The 20,264-nt window shown below is 34.7% G+C and overlaps 1 protein-coding gene and 1 pseudogene across 1 annotated transcript in view; both read left to right on the top strand.

Moving 5' to 3' along the window:
* CNOT2 (CCR4-NOT transcription complex subunit 2) overlaps positions 1-20,264 on the top strand; it is a 116,251-nt gene that overhangs the window by 23,301 nt on the left and 72,686 nt on the right.
* On the top strand, positions 13,276-13,483 carry LOC119873593 (annotated as a pseudogene).

Below are 20,264 nucleotides of genomic sequence, written 5' to 3' on the forward strand. Positions count from 1 at the left end.
GTTGTCTAGATTGTTTAATTAGGGAATTCTAGAGAAGTTTTTTCTGTTATTGCTTAATGAAGAGTCATTTTTAGAGAATCCTTTTGTGCAGACTCAAATGTGGTAACAGAATGAACTAGAAGTCTTTTTAAAATCCCTTAAAGCCCTGCAAATTTTGTTGGTCTATAATGATAGAAAAGGAGTTGTTGAAGACACAAATACATATTCATATTACAGATTACATATTACATATTATTACAGATTACATATTACAGATTATTTGGTGCTCATTAAGTGTACTCTTAATCCCCTTTATATATTTCATCCATTCTTCCACCAGTTTGTTGTCTGTATTTAAGAGTCTGGGGTTGTCTCTTTTTCTCTTTGTTCATTTGTTTCTTAAATTCCACAAGTGAAGTCATATGGTGTTTGTCTTCCTTGGACTTATTTCAGTTAGCATTGCACTTTCTAGATCCATCATGTTGTTGCAAATGGCAAGATGTTCTTTTTTATAGCTGAGTAATATTCTGTTGTATGTATATACTTTACATCTTTAGCCATTCATCTCTTGGTGGACACTTGGGTTACTTTCAGATCTTGGCTATTGTAAATAATGCTGTAGTAAATATATTGGTGCATATATCCTTTTGAATTACTGTTTTTGTTTTCTTTGGGTAAATACTAGTGGAATTATTGAATCGTACGGTAATACATTTTTTAACTTTTAGAGAAATGTCCGTACTGTTTTCCACTGTGGCTGCACTTGGATTTCTACCAACAGTGCATTAGAGTTCCTTTTTCACACCCTCTCCAATACTTGTTACTGTGTTTTTTATTTTAACCATCATGACAAGTGTGAGGTGATAAACAGTGATCTCAGTTGTTATTTTGATTTGCATTTCTCTGACTAGTGATTTTGAGCATCTTTTCATGTATCTGTTGGCCATTGTATGTCTTTGGAAAAAAGGATTATTCAGGTTCTCTGCCCAATTTTTAGTTAGATTATTTGTGGTTTTATAGTGTTGAGTTGGAACAGTTTCTTACATATTTTAGGTATTAACTCCCTTATCAGATATATTATTTGCAAATATCTTCTCCCATTTGGTGGGTTGCCTTTTTGTTTTGTTGATGATTTCCTTTGCTATGTGAAAGTTTTTTACTGTGGTGTAGGCCCAGTAGTATAATTCTGCCTTTATTTTCCTTACCTGAGGAGAGGTATCTAGAAAAATGTTTTTAATCACAAAGAGAGCAAGAGAAGAAGAAAGGAACAGAGAAGAGCTACAAAGTAACTGTAAAACAAATGAAATGACCATGAATACCTATCAATAATTCCTTTAAATGTAAAAGGACTAAATGTTCCAGTCAAAAGACATTGGGTGACTGAGTAGATTAAAAAAGCAAGACCCATCCATATGCTGCTTATAGGGGACTCCCAGTTCAGACCTGAAGGAACAGGCAGATTGAATGTAAAGGGATGAAAAATCATTTACTGTGTGAATGGAAGTGGAAGGAAAGCTGGGGTGGCAATACTAATGTCAGACAAAATAGACTTTAAAGCAAAGGCTATGATAAGAAACAAAGAAGGACACTACATAATGATAAAAGGGATGGTCCAACAGGAGGATAGAACAATTATAAATATCTGTGTACTCAACATGGGAGTACTTAAATACATAAAGTAAGCATTAAGAGACATAAAGGAAGAAATTAATAGTAATGCAATAATAGTAGGGGACTTCAACACCCTACTTACATCAGTGGATAGATCATCTAGACAGAAAGTCAACAAGAAAACTGGCTTTGAATGATATCTTAGACCAGATGGACCTAACATATATTCAGTACCTTTCATCTGAAACAGTGGAATATACATTCAAGTACATAGGGAACATTCTCCAGAATAGATCATGTTAGGCCACAAAACAAGTGTCCATGAGTTAAAAAAGATTGAAATCATAATATGGATCTTTTCTATCCAGAATGGTATGAAACTAGAAATAAATCACATGAAAAAGCTGGGGAAAAAAAAAAAAAAAAGAAAAAGAAAAAGCTGGAAAGAATGAAAATACATAGAGACTAATTAACAAGTTACTGAAGAATGAATAAGTCAGCCAAAAAATCAAAAAGGAAATAAAAAAATAAATGGAGACAAATGAAAATGAAAACAAAATGGCCCAAAATCTTTGGGATGCAGCAAAAGCTGTACTAAGAGGGAAGAATATAGTAATACAGGCCTTTCTGAAGAAACAAGAAAAATCTCTAACAACCCAATCTCATACCTTAAGGGAGCTAGAAAAAGAATAAAGCCCACAGCAAATAGAAGGAAGGAAATTCTAAAGATTGGAGGAGAAATAAGTGAAAGATGAGGATGTCCACTCTCACCACTTTTATTCAACATAGTGCTAAAAGTCCTAGCCACAGCAGTCAGACAAGAAAAAGGGATAAAAGGCATCTAAATCAGTAAGAAAGAAGTAAAAGTTAACTAGATGACATGATATTGTAAATGGAAAACCTTAAAAACTCTACCAGAAGACTGCTAGAAACTGATAAATGATTTCAGTAAAGTTTTAGGACACAAAATTAATATATGGAAATCTGGGAAAAAGAGAAATTGTAAAACAATCCCATTTACAGTTGCATCAGAAATAATGAAATGTCTCTGAATAAACTTAACCAAAGGTCTTAATGACCTGTATTCTGAACAGTAGAAAAATGTTGATGAAAGTAAAATTGAAGATGCCACAAATAAATGGAAAGATATTTCATGCTCATGGATTGGAAGAATTGATATTGTTAAAATGTCTGTACTACTCAAAACAATCTGTAGATTTAATACAGTCTATGAAAATGTAAACATTTTCCATAGAACTAGAATAAATCTAAAATTTGTATGGAACCACAAAAGAGCCATATAACTAAAGCAGTCTTGAGAAAGAAGAACAAAGCTGGAGGTATGATAATCCCGGATTTCAAGACATACTTACATACACATTACATGTGTAGTAATCAAAATAGACACATAGATCAATGGAACAGACTAGAAAAGCCCAGAATTAAACCCACACTTACATAGTCAATTGATCTACAACAAAAGAGGCAAGAATATGCAATGGGGAAAAGATAGTTTCTTCAACAAATGTGTTAGGGCAATTGGATAGATATGTGATAGATATGTGTAAAAGAAAGAAACTGGAACACTTTCTTGTACCATATACAAAAATAAATTCAAAATTTATTAAAGGCCTTAATATGAGATCTGAAATCACAAAAGTCCTAGAAGAACATAGGCAGCCATTTCTTTCACATCAGCTGTAGAAAAATTTCATGATTTATCATTCCCATCCTTTTACTTGCAATTTATTTGCATTTTTATGTTTTAGTTTAATCTTTTTTAAGGTTTATTTATTTGAGAGAGAGCACACACACGGGGGGAGCAGAGGGGAAGGAGACTCCCTGCTGATCAGGGAGTCTGACATGGGGCTTGATCTCCCAATAGGGAGATCATGATTTGAGCCAAACCCAAGAGTCAGATGCTTAGATTGAGTCACCCAAGTGCACCTCAATTTATTTGCATTTTTTAAAAGATTTATTTATTTATTTATGATAGAGAGAGGGAGGCAGAGACAAAGGAGGAGGGAGAAGCAGGCTCCATGCCAGGAGCCTGACGTGGGACTCGATCTTGGGACTCCAGGATCGCGCCCCGGGCCAAAGACAGGCGCCAAACCGCTGAGCCACCCAGGGATCCCCTATTTGCATTTTTAAATGTAAAGTGTGTCTTCTGTAGATAGCATGTAGATTTTTTTTGTTCTGATTTGTTGCAATCTGACAATGAAATTTGGCAGTGCTTTTTGTTGGATTGTGTAATTATTTGTATTTAATATTGTTTTTGAAGTTGTGTGACTAGGCTGCCATCTTGCTTTCTTTTCTTGTATGTTTCTGTGGGTTTTTTTATTTCTGCTTTACTTTCTTTTGCGTCAGGTGTCGTCCCCAGTGTAAGCTTTTAATTCCTTTAATGGTGGTTTCACTATGTTCTTTTGTATTTTCTTAGTTGTTTCACTGGGGCTTACCAATATGCATCTTACTGTGCCACACTTACATTAACTTAATTACAGTGAAATGTAGAAATCTTATTTCTGTGTAGGTTTAATTTCTCTTCACCCTTTTTGTGCTGTTGGTGTTTTACACATCATGTAGGCATATGTTTTTCAAACCCAACGGTATATTGTTATTCCTTCATGTGATTTCATGTCAAGGAAACGGAGGGAAGAAAGGAGAGCAAGTATATTCTCAGAATAAGCTTCCCTTGTTCATTGCTTATTAATATTTGGGTATTTTGTTAAATTTGCTAATACTTTGTTGGGGATTTTTGTGTCTATGTTCAGGTTTCTTAAGGCTTTTCTTTTCCTGAATTATCTTTGATTTTGGTATCAATATAATGTTAGCCTCATAAAAATGACTTTGGAAGTAATCCCTCATGTTCTGTTTTCTGAAAGATCTTGTCTTGAACTAGTATTGTTTAAATGTTTGGTAGAAGTCACTGGTCAAACTACCTGGTTCTGGAGTATTTTAACTGTGAATTTAGTTTTTTCCCCCCAGTAGATGTAATTCATATTTGTGTGTTGATTTTGGAGGTTAGAAGTTTGAAATTGAGGCATCAGCAGGGTCACGTGTTGGTAGGTTTAGGGAAGAATCCTTTGCTTGCTTGTTCTTGTAGCTAGCTTCTGGTGATTGTCACCAACTGTAGGTATTCTTAGGCTTGTAAGTGTATCACTCCAATTTTTGCTTCATCTTCACTTAGGCGTTTTTGCTCTGTGTACATCTCTGTGTCTCCTTCCTTGTAAAAATACCAGTCATCAGATTTGGGCCCACCCAAATCTAATATGACCTCTTCTTAACTTGATTGCAACTACAAAGGCTACCCACTGTACTTAAAAGTTTATATCTTACTACTTGGAAATCTTGTCACCATGTGATAAGATTCTTTCCTTTTGTCACCCTCCTTTGTGTTGTAGTTGTTGCATTATATCCACATGGTTCAAATATCCCTTCAGATGATGATATAAATTTTGCCTTCAATTATCTCGCATATTTTAAAGAATATAAGAAGAAAAACATAGTCCGTTGGAGAGATTGGCAAGTTGTTACTGCAGGCCAAATTCAGCTTGCCACCTGCTTCTGTAAATTTTATTGGAATACAGCCACACCTGTTAGTTTATGTATTGTCTATGGTTTTTCTTGCTCTACAGTGCAGAATAGAGACCATTTGGCCTGCAAAACCTAAAATATTTGCTCTGGCTAGCCCCTTACAGAAAAAATTTGCCAGCTCCTGGTCTATCTACATATCCACATACTTGCCATTCTTGTTGTTCATGAAATTTTGGCATTGTTTCTCTTTGTCCAAATAAAATTCCTTTCTTCAAATCAGGTCTGCTTATGATGAATTATCTAGTTTTCTTTAATCTGAACATATATTTATTTCATTTTCATTTTTGAAGGATACTTTTGTTCCAGCTCTAGATGGAATTCTGGGCTGACAGTTCAGTATTTTAGTATTTAGCTAGAGTTGAGCAGTAGCAACTACCTTTAGGCGGTTCACAGATTTTCCTCATTTGCCATAGTTCCTACTTTCTTTGCCAGTGATTCTGACTTTTATTTGATAGTAAATATCAATATTGTGCTTATTGTTGTAATTCTTATTGTACATCTGGAAGGAAGTAAAATTTTTACTCTACCCATTTCTCTCTATAAAGTGGGAAAACAGACTGAGAAGGTCCTGTTTCAGGAAAAATGGGAAAGACAATCTATTTTAATAATGTTTAGGATATTCAGATATTCAGAATATTTCTATGCTTTCAATATGCAAAGAGAGCCTTACCCATTTGTTTTCTGACCAGTTTATTCAACATTTGCGTTGGCATGCCATGCTGTGGAATTTGGTTTTCTTTTTATTTAAGATTTTATTTTTAAGTAATCTCTACACCCAATACGGAGTTTGAATTTATAATCCCAAAATCAAGAGTTGCATACTCTTCTGACTGAGCCAGACAGGAGCTCCTAGAATATAACTTAAAGCACTCTAATCCTTCAGTGAATCATTTTCATTTTCAAACCATTCTTCTTCCTGTATAATTCATCTCTTTCCTAATAATTTTGACATGTATTTGCAGAGTTGTCTTTTCCCTGTCTTGCTTTCTTATGACCCAGTCACATCAAAGTTGGTTTAGCGTTAGTTTGTGAACCAGAAAACCTAGATTATGTTTTCTCTGGCTCTGTCACTAAATAGCTGTGTATGTGACCTTGAAGAAGGCATTTAAGTCCCACCAGGCCACAATTTCTTTATCTCTGAAACAAGAGAGTTCAATTAAATATGCTCCTGGTATTTATGCTTATGAGAAATGTATTTATGTATTAGAATATTTTTTTTAACATCAAATGCATTTTGTAATGCACATATCAACAAAGTCCAGCGATGTACAATTTTTAAGCTAGTAGTGAGCATAAATGATAATTTGAGATTTGAAGCATCTAAAGTAATAGAAAAGTATCTGTGGTCTCTAGTGGTAACAAAGTCACAGGTATAACTAATACTGTAACAGCTTATTGCTTACATTTTTAATTAAGGAAATACTAAATTTCAATCAGAGGTTAATAAAATAAAGATGTGATTTTTTTCTTATTCAAGCTCACGCACCCTCTGCATTTCCTCAACAGAATGGGGATTTTAGACCCAGGTTAAGTACTCCTGCCCCAATCAGGCCATCAAGGCATTTAAGTTACTGTTTACTATGTTAGGTAAACATTAAATTATGTTTAATACATGTTAAGGACACTTTTTAGTGAAGAGTGAAGGAATGTTATCATTAAGACATGAATATTAATTGCCATTTGTAACTTTCTGTTATTCATTGCATTATAATTCCATGGACAATAATTTGGAAACATGGCTTCTGACCCCAGGATGTTTACAAATAGAGTTTTTATTACAGAAATTCACTAGTTTTGTGTCCCTCATAGGTGTTTCTCATTGAATTCTTTTTTTACTATTACCGTTTGTTTCCTACCTGGAATGTGGTAGAATTCAGTAATTATTTTTGGAAGGAAGTTAGAGGAGTATGATTATTAGTAGTATCAAGGATTTTCAACTTTTAATACTGAATTATCTTTCAAAGTGATAATATTAATTTCTCTCCTGGAAACATATGTCCTCTCAGTTTTATAGGGTTTTTTTTTTAAAGCTGTCCTCCTCTCAAAGACTGTTATATATCAAATCTTTCATATGCAAAATGTGTTTGTGACTGATGTCCTTAACAAACTAAATGGTGAAACAATTACTAAAAAAACAAAAAACAAAACAAAAAAACAAAACTGGAAAATATTTATAAAAATTCAGAAAGATTATTATTTAAATATCTCTAAGATCATGTTCAACTTTAAACTAGATTAAAACTGGAAATCTTAAGACATGCATTATAGATGTGGTTTATAGGAAAAGATCATGTGATAACCTAATTAGTAATCCTAAACTCAAAGAAAAGGCCTAGTGTTGTATGAAAATATCAAGGGGAATAAATGTGCATTATATTTGAAAAGTATGTAGTTTTTGAGTGGAATCTGCAACAGCCAACTTTAAAATTAACCTGTGATTACTGATGTTCTTATCAGGCAAGATGCTAATTTTACTGCAGTTCTTTTTAGGAAAGTAGTGTTTTCATAAATTAAATTTAATGAAGAATTTAGTATATTTTTATCTCATTCAATAAAGTGTATCTGTTATGTGACACTATTTTAGGTATTTAAATGGTAAGTAAAATAAACAAGATTTTTCTGTTTAAAGACCTTACATTCTAAGGGGTAAATATAGACAGTAAACACATAAGAACAAAATTCAGATAGTGAATGTTCAGAGAGGGAAGACCTTTCTGAGGAAAGATATAGTTAAGCAGAAATACGAATGTTGAGAAGATCATTGAAAAAGAGCAGCAGGGGACAGCTGGGTGGCTCAGCGGTTGAGCAGTTGCCTTTGGCCCAGGGTGTGATCCTGGAGTCCCGGGATTGAGTCCCATATCGGGCTAACCTGCTTCTTTGTGCCTGTGTGTCTGCCTCTTACTCTCTGCCTGTCATGAATAAGTAAATAAAATCTTTAAAAAAAGAAAGAAAAGGAGCAACAGAAGTAAAGGCCCTGAGATGAGAACTGATTTGGTGTGTTTGAGAGTCAAAAAAGAAAGTCAGTATGGCTAGAATTTAGGCAAATGATAAGATAACATCCTCACTTCTTTTCTTATCTGTCATTATGATTCCTATTTTGCCTATACCCTTAATCTCCTTTCCTTTCTCATGTTTCATTGTACTCACTAGCTTCGTTAAATCAACCGCTGCCAACCATTGGCCTGCACTCCCTGCAGTTGCATGTGGCTGGAGAAGTGTGGAGCGATGAATACCAACTTCGGTGGGCTCATGGTGCTGCTTGGCAGTTCTGCTCTGCAGTGTTTCCTCTGATTTCTTCACTCTCTTACTTTCTTAGACCACTGTTTCATACCTTTTTTTCCCTCCTCAAATTTCTAATACTTCTTTTTATATCCTCACTCCGAATTGATGACCTTACTTCTTATTTTATTTTAAAAAATGGAAAACAAGCAATCAGATGAGAAATTTCGTACTCAGGGAAAGCTCTATCCACATACCTGAATCTGTACCCATTTACTATCTTCACTCTGATGGTACTCATAAGTCTTTTTGCCTGTCTGAGACCAATATCTCTTACACAATTCCCTTCATACTTACTCCTCATTCTAGTAATACCTCTCCCTCTAATTTGTGTCATCAGCTTTACTCTTGATACTGTAAGTTTTCCTATCTTATGAAAGGATTCTCTGGCCTCCACGTTTTCCTTAAGCTATTTCCCATTTCCCTCCTCACTTTTATGGCAAAACTGCCTTCAAAAGGATGTCTATATTTTGTTACCAATTTTTTTCTTTCTATCTTTTTATGAACCTGATTCAGTCAGTGCTTTTATTTCTACCATTCCACCAAAATTATTCTTGTCAGAATAATTTTTCCATTGACTTTCATGTTGTTATCCAAAGATTAACTACTTTTTTTTTTTCCCCAAGATTTAAAAAGTTTATTTATTTGACAGAATGAGTGTGGGCACGCACAAGCAGGGAGAGAAGGTGGCTCCCCGCTGAGCAGAGAGCCCAACAGAAGGCTTGCTCCCAAGCCTGGGATCGCGCACGACCTGAGCTGAAGGCAGATGCTTAACCAACTGAGCTACCCCGGTACTCATTATTTTTTTAATCAACAGAGTTTGAAACGATTCATTACACTCTTCCTTGAACCACTTTCCTCGGTCAACTTTCAACATGTTTATATACGCTCTTTGGTTTTCATCTCCTTCACTGCTGCTCTTCCATTTACCTTGCTTGTTCCATCTCATCTGACTCCTAGATGTCAAAATGTGGAGATACTTAGGCCAAATTGGTTGGTAGATGGTTATATTAGAGGAAATAGACTGAGACCTGTTAGACAAATAATTGTGACTTGAACTATGGTGGTGGCGAATAGAGATGTGGAAAGTGGATTTCTGAAGGAATTTATGAATTCTTTCCTAAAGAATTGTGTAAAGATAAAGATATATTGAATTTATTGATTTCTGTGGCTGAGACAGACACCAAGACCTCCATTGACCAGAATAATCTGCTGGCCTTAACATTAAACAAAAACAGTTGAGCTGTTCGCGATTTTTTTTTTCCCCCTGCTTAGCTTCTGAAGTTGTCTGAAATGGTATTGTGGGTACTTTCTGATCAGGCTCTTGCTGAACTTTAAATTTCCAGCTGAGTAGTATTTGTTTCTTTTCTCACCATTGCTGATTTCTTCATTGTAGCAGAAGAGTGAGATTTTTGAGTAGATGTATTATTTGACTGCTAGCATTTCTTGAAATGGTTTCATGCAAAAAATAATTGTTCATGAAAAAACATGTGAATTAGTAAAGCATAGTGGTTAAGACATGGATTCAAGTCATCTGGACATGAACTCAAATTCTGGGCTTGTTACTTCTAGTTAACTTACTACTAGTGCTTGACCTTATTCTTAGTTTGTTTTTTCATCTGTACAAAAGGAATAGTAATATTTACCTATGGTAAGCATTCTAAGTATTGAAGGAAATTACACAGGTAAGGTATTTAGTGCACAGTGCTAATACTTGGCAAATGATAGGTAATATTACATTTCTGGGAAGGAATGTTAAGATTGTGGACATATTTTTAAATCCTAAAGATAAGGGGTGCCTGTGTGCCTCAGTTAAGTGTCTGACTGGCTCAGGTCATGATCTCAAGGCCCTGGGATGGAGCCCCTCTTCCAGCACCCTGCTCAGTGGTAGGGGGTGGTGGTGGGGCTGGTGATGGTGCTGCTTGTCCCTCTGCGCCCCCCCCCCCCCCCAGTTGTGTTCTCACTCTCTCAAATAAAATCTAAAAAAATAAATAAAGATAAAACCTAAGTACTGGTTTCCCCTGCTTTCTGAAAGTAGAGCATTCTTAAACCTAAGTGAAACAACATAAAGCAAGGAAACAATTACTTTTTCCTACAAATGAAAATCCTCTTTGGATTTCTTTCAGTTAGCAAAAAACAGATACTAATGTAGGTCTTTTGTAAAACCAAAATAGCATAATACAATCTTTCAGATAGTGAGGGAAACCCGTACTGACTGTTAGAAATTTCTTCTAACAAAGAAGTTTTATTGTAACGTTTGCATCTACTATCTTGTATTAGCCACTCCGGAACTTAAGAATGAGTGTATTTCAATCAAAGACATCTTTATAAAACATTGTAAAGATTAATGTTTGGGCACCTGGATGGCTCAATGCTTTCCCATCTCCCTTTGGCTCAGGACGTGATCCTGGGGTCCTGGGATCAAGCCCCACATCGGGCTCCCCACAGGGAGCCTGCTTCTCCCTCTGCCTGTGTCTCTGCCTCTCTCTGTGTCTCTAATGAATAAATAAATAAAATCTTAAAAAATAATTTATGTTTAAGACCTACCATTAGTTGTCAGAGGCAAGGAAAGGGCACGTTGGCATGCAAAGGAAATGAATAATTCTCTTACACTACCTTTAATTTATGGTGTTTTGTTTTTGCTCAGTACTTAATGCTGAGATGAAAACTTGAATTTCACTTTTCTGTACCTTCTTAGCCCTGATAACCGTAACCTTGGCTGTACATTAGAATCATCGGGAGCACTTTCAAAAGCACTAATGACCAGGTTACATTCCTGCTCAATTAATGAAAGTAGGGGCAAAGGAGGAGGAGACATTAGGATTAAAAAAAAAAAATTCCCAGGTGATTTTATTTGTATCCTGTGATAAAAGACAGTATAAATCTTTTAGCCTATTTCTGTTCTCAATAATATACTCACTTTTCTTTTCTTCCTCTGTGTTAGTGCCCTTGACAGTCATGTATCAGGCCTCTGCAGAGCACCTTTGGCCATTCCCTTGCCCATCACACAAAAAGATAGTGTACAATTTGCCTCTTTTGTATAAAAACTAAACTTTGAAGGGTTTGGGAAATAAGTGTTTATGTAGTTAGTGTTCACTATTATTTTTTTTTATATGGGCAGCTATAATTAGTTTCTGTTCTTTTTTAAGCTTTATTTCTTTTATGAAAACTGGAAAAAGAATGTTTTGAGTGTTAAAAATATATATAATAGGTTTGTTAGATTTATGTCAAGAGCAACTTTTTAAAACTTATTTATTTATTAAAGATTTTATTTACTATTCATGAGACACCCAGAGAGAAAGAGGCAAAGTTGCAGGCAGAGGGAGAAGCAGGCTCCCTGTGGGGACCCTGATGTGGGATTCAATCCCAGGATCCCAGGGTCACACCCTGAGCTGAAGGAAGATGCTTAACCACTGAGCCACCCAGGTGCCCCTTAACTTTTTTCAAAAAATGTTTTATTTGAGAGAGAGAGAGAGAGAGAGAGAGAGAGAGAGAGCGTGTGCATGCGCTCAGTGACGGAGGGCAGAGGGAGAGAGAATCTCAAGGAGTCTTCATGCTGAGTGGGAAGCCCAGCGTGGGGCTGTATCCCAGGACTCTGAGATCATGAACTAAGCTAAAATCACGAGCTGGCTGCTCAGCCGACTGCGCCACCCAGACGCCCCTTAGGAGCAACTTTTTATAAGAAGCCACATGATTTCCCTTTATTACTTAGTTATCCTTTTTTTTTAGTAAGGATAATTTAGTAAGCTGGAGATAATTTAGTAAGCCTCATCAGTTCCTATGAATTAGGGAGGTCTAAGCAGTGGATATGAGCTGGTAGTTTTTGATACCGCGTTATCACTAGTCAACAACTTGTATAAATTATTAAGAAGAAATGTATATTACCTATAAAAATTTTTAGTATAGTAGAGTTGCAGCCTTTAGATTTCTGGTTCACATATGGTATTTTTAATTGCTGATGACCTTACAGCCATTCTACGAGGCAGAGTAGGGAGTCGTTATGTATTTTAAGGGGTTTTAATTATAGATTATAACTTCGGCAAGTTTCTTTGTTGAATTTAATAGAACTAGTGTGTCTGTTCCACAGTAGGTTGTGAGGCTAATATAACTTGGTCTTTTTTTTTTTTCTTTTAATATTTTATTTATTTATGAGAGACACAGAGAGGCAGAGACACAGGCAGAGGCAGAAGCAGACTCCTCCAGGGGATCCCGGGACTCTGGGGTCACGCCCTGAGCCAAAGGCAGATAGATGCTCATGCACTGTGCCACCCAGGCGTCCCATGACTTGGTCTTATTTTAGAGGGACTGCTTTGGCAAAAGCTACTTCAACCCTCAAGACCTTTGTGGATTTTTAGCTAATTATAATGAAAAGTTCTAAAACATTAATTGTAAAATTTTTAAGCTCTACACCAGCAGAAAATTAGTAAGTACTAATAGTTTGACCATTTACACATACGATTGGTCAGGTAATTCAAACAGTTACTTCAATGAGGTTTTATGTATCATAAAGCTGGTTTACAAACTTACGTGATCATAGTCATGAGCTAGATTGGGTAGATCTTACCTTCCTGTGAAGAAATTGAATCACTCAGGGGTTAAACAACTTTTGTGCAAATGTGTGTAAGTTTTCAGGTCGCAGGAAGATTAGAAGGCCCTTGATTGCCTTAAGTTTGGACTTAAATTTCATTTAAGCCTAAAATAAATTAGGAGGTTTTGATTCCCAAGCTTGCGGTTCAAAAATTATGGAACTGCTTTTCTCTTCTCCCTTCTTGCCGCTTGCTGTGCTGGCCTTGCCCGGTACCCCCCATAGCCATGCCTCGCAAAATCGAGAAAATCAAGGACATTTTGCTCATAGCCAGGTGAAAGGACCCCAGTCTGTCAAGATCAAGAAGAATAAGGATAATGTGAAGTTTAAAGTTCAATGTAGCCGATATCTTTATACTTTGGTCATCACAAAGAGAAGGCAGAGAAACTCAAGCAGTCTCTGCCCCCAGGTTTGGCAGTGAAGGAGCTGAAATGAACCTGGCCCGCTGATTTGAACTGTATTAAAATTTTAAAAATTCAAAAAAAAATTATGGAGCTTTAGTCATTTAAATTTAATGGGACTGTCTTTATGGTATTTTATTTTGTTTGGGACTTTTAGGACTTGGTAGTAGAAAATTCTTATCTTGTAGAAAATTCTTATCTTGAGATGCTGAGTGTTTTAGATGATTTACTGATTTTCTACTTGTAATAAATTCTGCATATCAGGTGGCCAGAATCCTCCTTGGCATATATGTGAGAAACCGACACAGAATATTTAGAAGGCTACCACTACAGAAAATAGAAGACATACCAAATTGATTTACAAAATATGAAATTACGACAACCAGGAAGTAGATTGATTTCAAGGGAGTAGTGTTAATTCACTTTTATTTGTTTTTCTTTGTAAATATAGGCAGCTTTTCATTTTACGTGATAATTATAGACCCATGAAACCTGTATTACTAAAACATTCAGAAAAACTATTTTTAGGTAATGTGGCGATTTTCCTAGGCTCAGTTTGATCTGAAACTGAAATTCTTTTTTTACTTATTTCTGTTTTATCTGCCCCTGTTTCTTTTATGTACCACAAGTCATCAACTCAGAACATTAAAAACATTTATCCATGTAATTGAACCAAAAATTAGTTCAGAAAATAAGTTCATAACATTTTATATGTACAATTACCTATTTACAAGAAGTTTCTTGACATAGTTCTTTAATTTGAAAAACCCTAAGGTTTTCAGGGTAATGGCTAAATGTACTTACTTCAGCTTTTATTGAACTCCAGTGAAATTGGTCCCATCTATCAGTCTGTTTTAATTAATAGCCAACCTGGAATATAATGTCTCCTTAAATAAACAAACAAACAGACAAACTAAGCCTGTCCAACTGGTTTAACCATCCTAACCTGACCAAATTCACATGATAGTTGAAAAGTTGAGTTGTTTTAGGTGCAATTCCTGAACTCCTTAGGTACTTGAGGCCAGAGAGGAGAAATTGATTAAGCTAATACTAGAATTCAGATTTTCTGGCTCTTGTTCCATTTAAGAACAGGATAGGATGATTTCATATCCTAAGTTTAATAGAACACAGAGAATAAAGCTGATATCTTTTCACTCTCTGATAAAATATATTCTAGGGATTTTACTCATGATCAGTGATTTCTTGTTTTGAGAAATTTTTTTGAGAGAAAAATTGCGGTTTAGCTATCATTTATTCTGGATATTACATGCTTTATTTTTATTAGGCTCTGATTTAGGGAAATACCCAGAATGAATAGCCTACTTGTTTTTTTTCTCATACTAAGATTTGGTTTTTATTTCCCCCGTTAGTTGCTTCTTGTCATATTTTAAGAGATTGCATGACTAACTGTTTTAAGGGTTTCTAGCACAGAAAAGGGAGATGTAAAATGTTTATCCTTTAGCATTTATACTCGTGTATCTAATAATTTATTCTAAAAGTGTCTTGAGTTTGAGAGTTTTTGCATATGAGTAGACATTAGTGATACAGATGTGTTACAGAGATTACTGTGCATTCCTGACATTTAATTCTATTACCAGTCTGCTAAAAAGATTAGAGATAAACTTATTCAACGTAGTTGCAAATTTTCAGTAAAATTTGGAGTCTTTTAAAAATTAGGTTTTACATTGTTAAAAAATCTTTTAAATACCCTTTTATCAAGTTTATGTTTTAAAAATTTGACATACCTGTTAATCACCTGGCTTTTTATCAACTTTTAATTTATTTTCATATGACCTATAACATACCGGTGAAAAGATCTATTCTGTAACAATCTGAACAATTACTGTATTTAAAATATATTTTATAATTGAGAACAAACATAGGATAGAGATGTTTCTGACTCTAGTACTGCATAGTTTATTCTAATAGTGAGAAACGTGGTTCGCACCAACCCGTCTATTTTACTTCATGTTTATCTGCAGTATTCATGCATAGCAGTTTCAGAATTATTAACCCATAGCTCTGTGATGAATCACTTTACCAATAGAGAATACATTATTTATGTAGAATGTTCTTTTTCTCTCTTACAGTTAGCAGTCAAAGCATCATTTTCCAGAGTTCCTTAGGTCAGCACATTTCCCATACCCTCTTTAGTGTGGCCGTAGCATACATTTATAATACTATTAGTCTTTTTTTCAGGTCTGCATTTCTAACCTCCCAGTTTATTTTAAAAATTTGCATACATTCAAGTTCACTCTTTATGTTGTCAAGTTCTGTGAATTTTAACACATGCATAGCATCATGTATCTACTACTTCAGTGCTATATGGAATAGTTCCATCTCTTTAAAAGTTTCCCTGTGTCCCCCCTTTGTAGTCATTCACTTCTCCCACCCCTTTCTTATCCGCTACAAACCACTGATCTATTTTCTGTCCTTGTAGTTTTGCCTTTCCAGAATGTCATATGAATGGAAACATGTACTATAGTCTTTTTGGTTTGTATTTTTTCCTTTAGCAAATACATTTAGATTTGTTACATGAATTAAATTAATAGCTTGTTCTTTTTTATTGTTGAGTGGAATTTTATTGTACAGATATACCATTTTGTCCATTCATCTATTGAAAGGACGTCTTCATTGGTAAGAACATTCATGAACAGATTTTCACATAAAAATAAGTTTTTAGTCCACTTTGGAAAATACCCAGGGTCACAGTTGCTGGGTTGCATGGTAAGTCTATGTTTAACTTTATAAGAAACTGCCAAACTCTTCCAAAGTGGCTGTATTTGTCTTCATTTTTGAAGGGTATTTTAGCTGGATTTAGAATTCTTAGTTGATAGATTTTTTTTTTCTTTCTGTAGTTAAAAATGTTGACCCACTCTTCCCTGCTTTGCATTGGTGCTAATGAGAAGTCTCATGTTACTCCCTTGTGTTTCTTTTTTCTCTCTCTCTCTGTGTATGTACTTTCCCTCTGCTTTACGATTTCTCTTCCACTGTTTCTCAGCAACTTGACTTTTAAAACGTGAGGGGTTTGTTCTTTTTGGAGGTTGTTGAAGTTCTTGAATCTATGAGTATAGCTTTCATCAGATGTAGGAAAAATGCGGCCTTTGTTTTCTATCCTTTCCTCTCTTTCACTCTTTCTGGGACACTACTTAACATTAATGTTGGGCTGCTTGATATTGTCCAATAGTTCACTGTCTAACTTGATATTGTCTAACATTTCATTGTCCCACAGTTCCTTTTTTTCTCACTGTGTTTAACTTTAGATTTTTTTTTTTGATTGCTAGCTGTGGTTTCAATTCATTAAACTTTATTTTTTTTTAAGATTCTATTTATTCATGAGAGAGAGAGAGAGAGAGAGAGAGAGGCAGACACACAACACAGGCAGAGGGAGAAGCAGGCTCCACGCAGGCAGCCCAATGTGGGACTCAATCCCAGGACCCCAGAATCGCACCCTGAGCCGAAGGCAGATGCTCAACAGCCGAGCCACCCGGGTGTCCCAATTCATTAAACTTTAAAGTTTAGAAAAGACTGCCGTTAATCTTACCCAGTGCATGTTTAATTACAGATACTGAATTTTTATTTCTGGAGGATCAGTTTGAGCCTCTTAAAAAATCTTTTTAACTTTCAAATAATTATTAACATATAAGAAGGTGCAAAAATAGTACAGAGAAATCCCATACGACCATCACCTGTCTTCCAATGGTGTCATCTTCTATAACTATAGTGCATTATTGAAACCAGAAATTAACACAGTATAATTAGGCTACAAGTCTACCTTAGATTTCACCAGTTTTGCAAGCTCTCACTTTTTTTGGTTGTGTCTTTTTCATTCTGGTCGTATTTTAGAAAATGTGTAGAGAGAGTCCTATAACCACCACAAGCAAGATGTAAACGTTTTCTGTCACCATAAATTCCTTTGCATTGCCAACTTCTGTGTTTTCCATGCCCTTGTATTTCTCTTACTGTATTCATAGTTTTCTTTATCTTCTTGAAGTATGGGATGTATTTACAGTGTCTGGTTTAATCTCTTTGTCTACTAATTGTATCACTTGTTATCACTGCTGGTCTCTTCACTTATATTTCACCTAGTTTGGGGATATATTTCCTGCTTCTATGCATGACTGGTAATTTTATATTACTTAATGCTGGGAGTGTGTTGTATTATTTTAAATATTGTTGGGGTTTGTTCTGGGTTACGGTTATGGCAGTTGGAAGTAGTTTCATCTTTTGAGGCTGGTTTTAACTTTGTTAGTGCTAGTCCAAAACATCCTTAGTCTAAAGCTTATTTGGTTTTATTATTCATGCATTTATTAGCTTCTAAATTCTATTCAATACTCCTTGTGTTAAAACTGTCCTACTCCTGTTGACTGCAACGTGAGTTCTTGTAGAGGCTTTTTAGATTTAGTAGTTTTTTTTTTTTTAATTCAGTAGTTTTTTCACATACGTATACAGATAATTACTCAGCTAAAACCTTGAAGGCAATCTGTCTTCAGATCTTTGAAGCTCTTTCTCACAGCTTCCTTCTCTTCATTCACCCTGCAAATTCTAGCTGTCTTGTTATCTCCCCTAACTCTGGATTCTTTTCCTTTAACTCCCCGAAACCATTAGGCTTTGATTGGTTACTGCCTTTCCCCTCCCTGTGTTTTGGTGTCGTGCTTCCACAGACAGTGGGGCTTATTACTTCATTTGGTGTTTTTATGATGATATGTGTTCTGAAATGTGTCCATTGTCTGAAAGTCATTGCTTTATATATTTTATCTAATTTTCTAGCTGTTTAAGGCAGGAGGATAAATACAGTCTCTCTTTTTCCATCTTGAAAGGTATCCTGCCTTATAGAAAATTTCACTGTAGTTTTGTATATATTTTGTCTTTTCTGACTTTTGAATATTTAGGACTTTGTAGGAAAACCAATGTGTACAGCTTCAATGAATGTAGGCAGGTAGTGGGCATATTTTCCCATATCTGTTCCTTTTTTCACATACTCTTACATATATACCTATATCCTCTTTGATTTGTTGTGCATTAATTCCCGATGAGTATCAACGCAATCTATTACTGAATATTTTTATTAAATACAAGATAATGGTGACAGATGTTAGCTCTTTGTGATTACCTAGAAGAAAATTGAATGCCTTTATTCCTTTTTCCCTTTGTTTACCAAAAGGAGATGATGTCTGAGTTATTGATCAGTATAGAATATTGATTCATATATTGCTTAGAGCATATAGTGACTGTTGACTGAAACCCTGAGCCATGAAATACTAGAAGTTATCCTGAGAAGGAGAAACAAAAGAAACAAGAACAAGTTTTCCCATTGTACTAAAATTCATAGTATTCCAAAGTTAAACTTTTTCTTTTAGCTGGTAAGTTTAAAGATTAAATAATAACCTCTATTTTTATTAAGCTATTTTTTTTAGCATGTAAAGTCCTAATTGTTTTTTATAATCTATACCGTTAGATTGTGCTCAGATACATTAAATTACATTGAAAATTGCCTTGCCTGATTTTAGATTTCTAACATCTTTTGATGAAACTGGCATAATGTGAAGGTAATGTATGCACTTCAGTTTAAACATAACTAATTTAATAAGGGAACATTTTTACCGTGTAAGAAAAAAACTGAAGTTTTACATTACTATCCACTAAATTCAGAGTTGTTGTGAGTAGATTAATAGTTAAGGCAAGTGCTGTTTTAAATTACTAATTTTATAAAACACTAACATTAAAGTGAGATGATTGTTTTTTTAGGGGATGCATAATTTAGTTTCACTATCATTTTGTAACAATCATGAAAATTTCATTTGGAGTTGAATGTGTGTCACTTACCTATTCTTGGACATCAGTTCACTTGATAATTTGTTTTATGGATAACCTATTTCCTTGACAGATGGTAAAGCTTACATTTATGGCAGTAAATATACTTATGGCTTAAAAATCCTTTCTCTATTATTTTTGAGAGAGACATAATATTAGTGGTATATATAAATTGGTAATGAACAATTAACATTTTGGCCTAGAGCCAAGGTATCTTAAAGTATTTCAGCCAAACATACAACATAAGGTGGTCAAAATTAAGTAAAAGTATAGCACTCACTCACTTTGTGATCAAACATAAAACCAGAGATGAAATACAGATTTTCATTATGTGGATTCTTTTTAAAACTTAAATGTAATATTTTCAATGATTTATTTTCATTGAAAATGTTTTCTATCCTTATTAGATTGCTTTTTAGAGGTAATCTGTGTGTGTGTGTGTGTGTGCGCGCGTGTGTGTTGGTTTTAATAAAAAAAACTGATTCATACTTATTATGAATTTAAATTAGAGGTTTTTATTATCCTCTCCCAAAGTAAATTTCCTATGATGTTAAATGATTGCTCTATGATTTTTAGTGGTTAGCAACTATTATTATATTAATTTAATTGGTATACTTATTACTTTCTTAGGGTAAAACTTGGATGGAAGACATTGGTCTTGAAAAGATTATATTTACAAATTCTTTATAGATAGCACTTTTGAATTTTTTCTTTCATTTTCAATTTATATTTTTGAATTAGCATCTCTAGGGACTATTACCTCTGCTTCAGTGTTTTGTTTTGTTTTGCTTTGCTTTTCGTACCTGAGATATACAGTGCCTCATCATTTTGGATTTACTTATGTGTTCAGGTTAAGAAATGAGCTCCATTATTTTTCTGCTTTAATGTAAAAAAAAAAAATCTATTAGAGTATGTGTAAAATTGTCAGATTGAAGGACAGAGGCATCCAGAAAGTTGGCATGTGTTGCTACTCTTCCTTGGAGTAAATTTTAGTAGAAAAT

The sequence above is a fragment of the Canis lupus genome, chromosome 10 (genome assembly GCF_011100685.1).
Source record: "Canis lupus familiaris isolate Mischka breed German Shepherd chromosome 10, alternate assembly UU_Cfam_GSD_1.0, whole genome shotgun sequence".
NCBI lineage: Eukaryota > Metazoa > Chordata > Mammalia > Carnivora > Canidae > Canis > Canis lupus.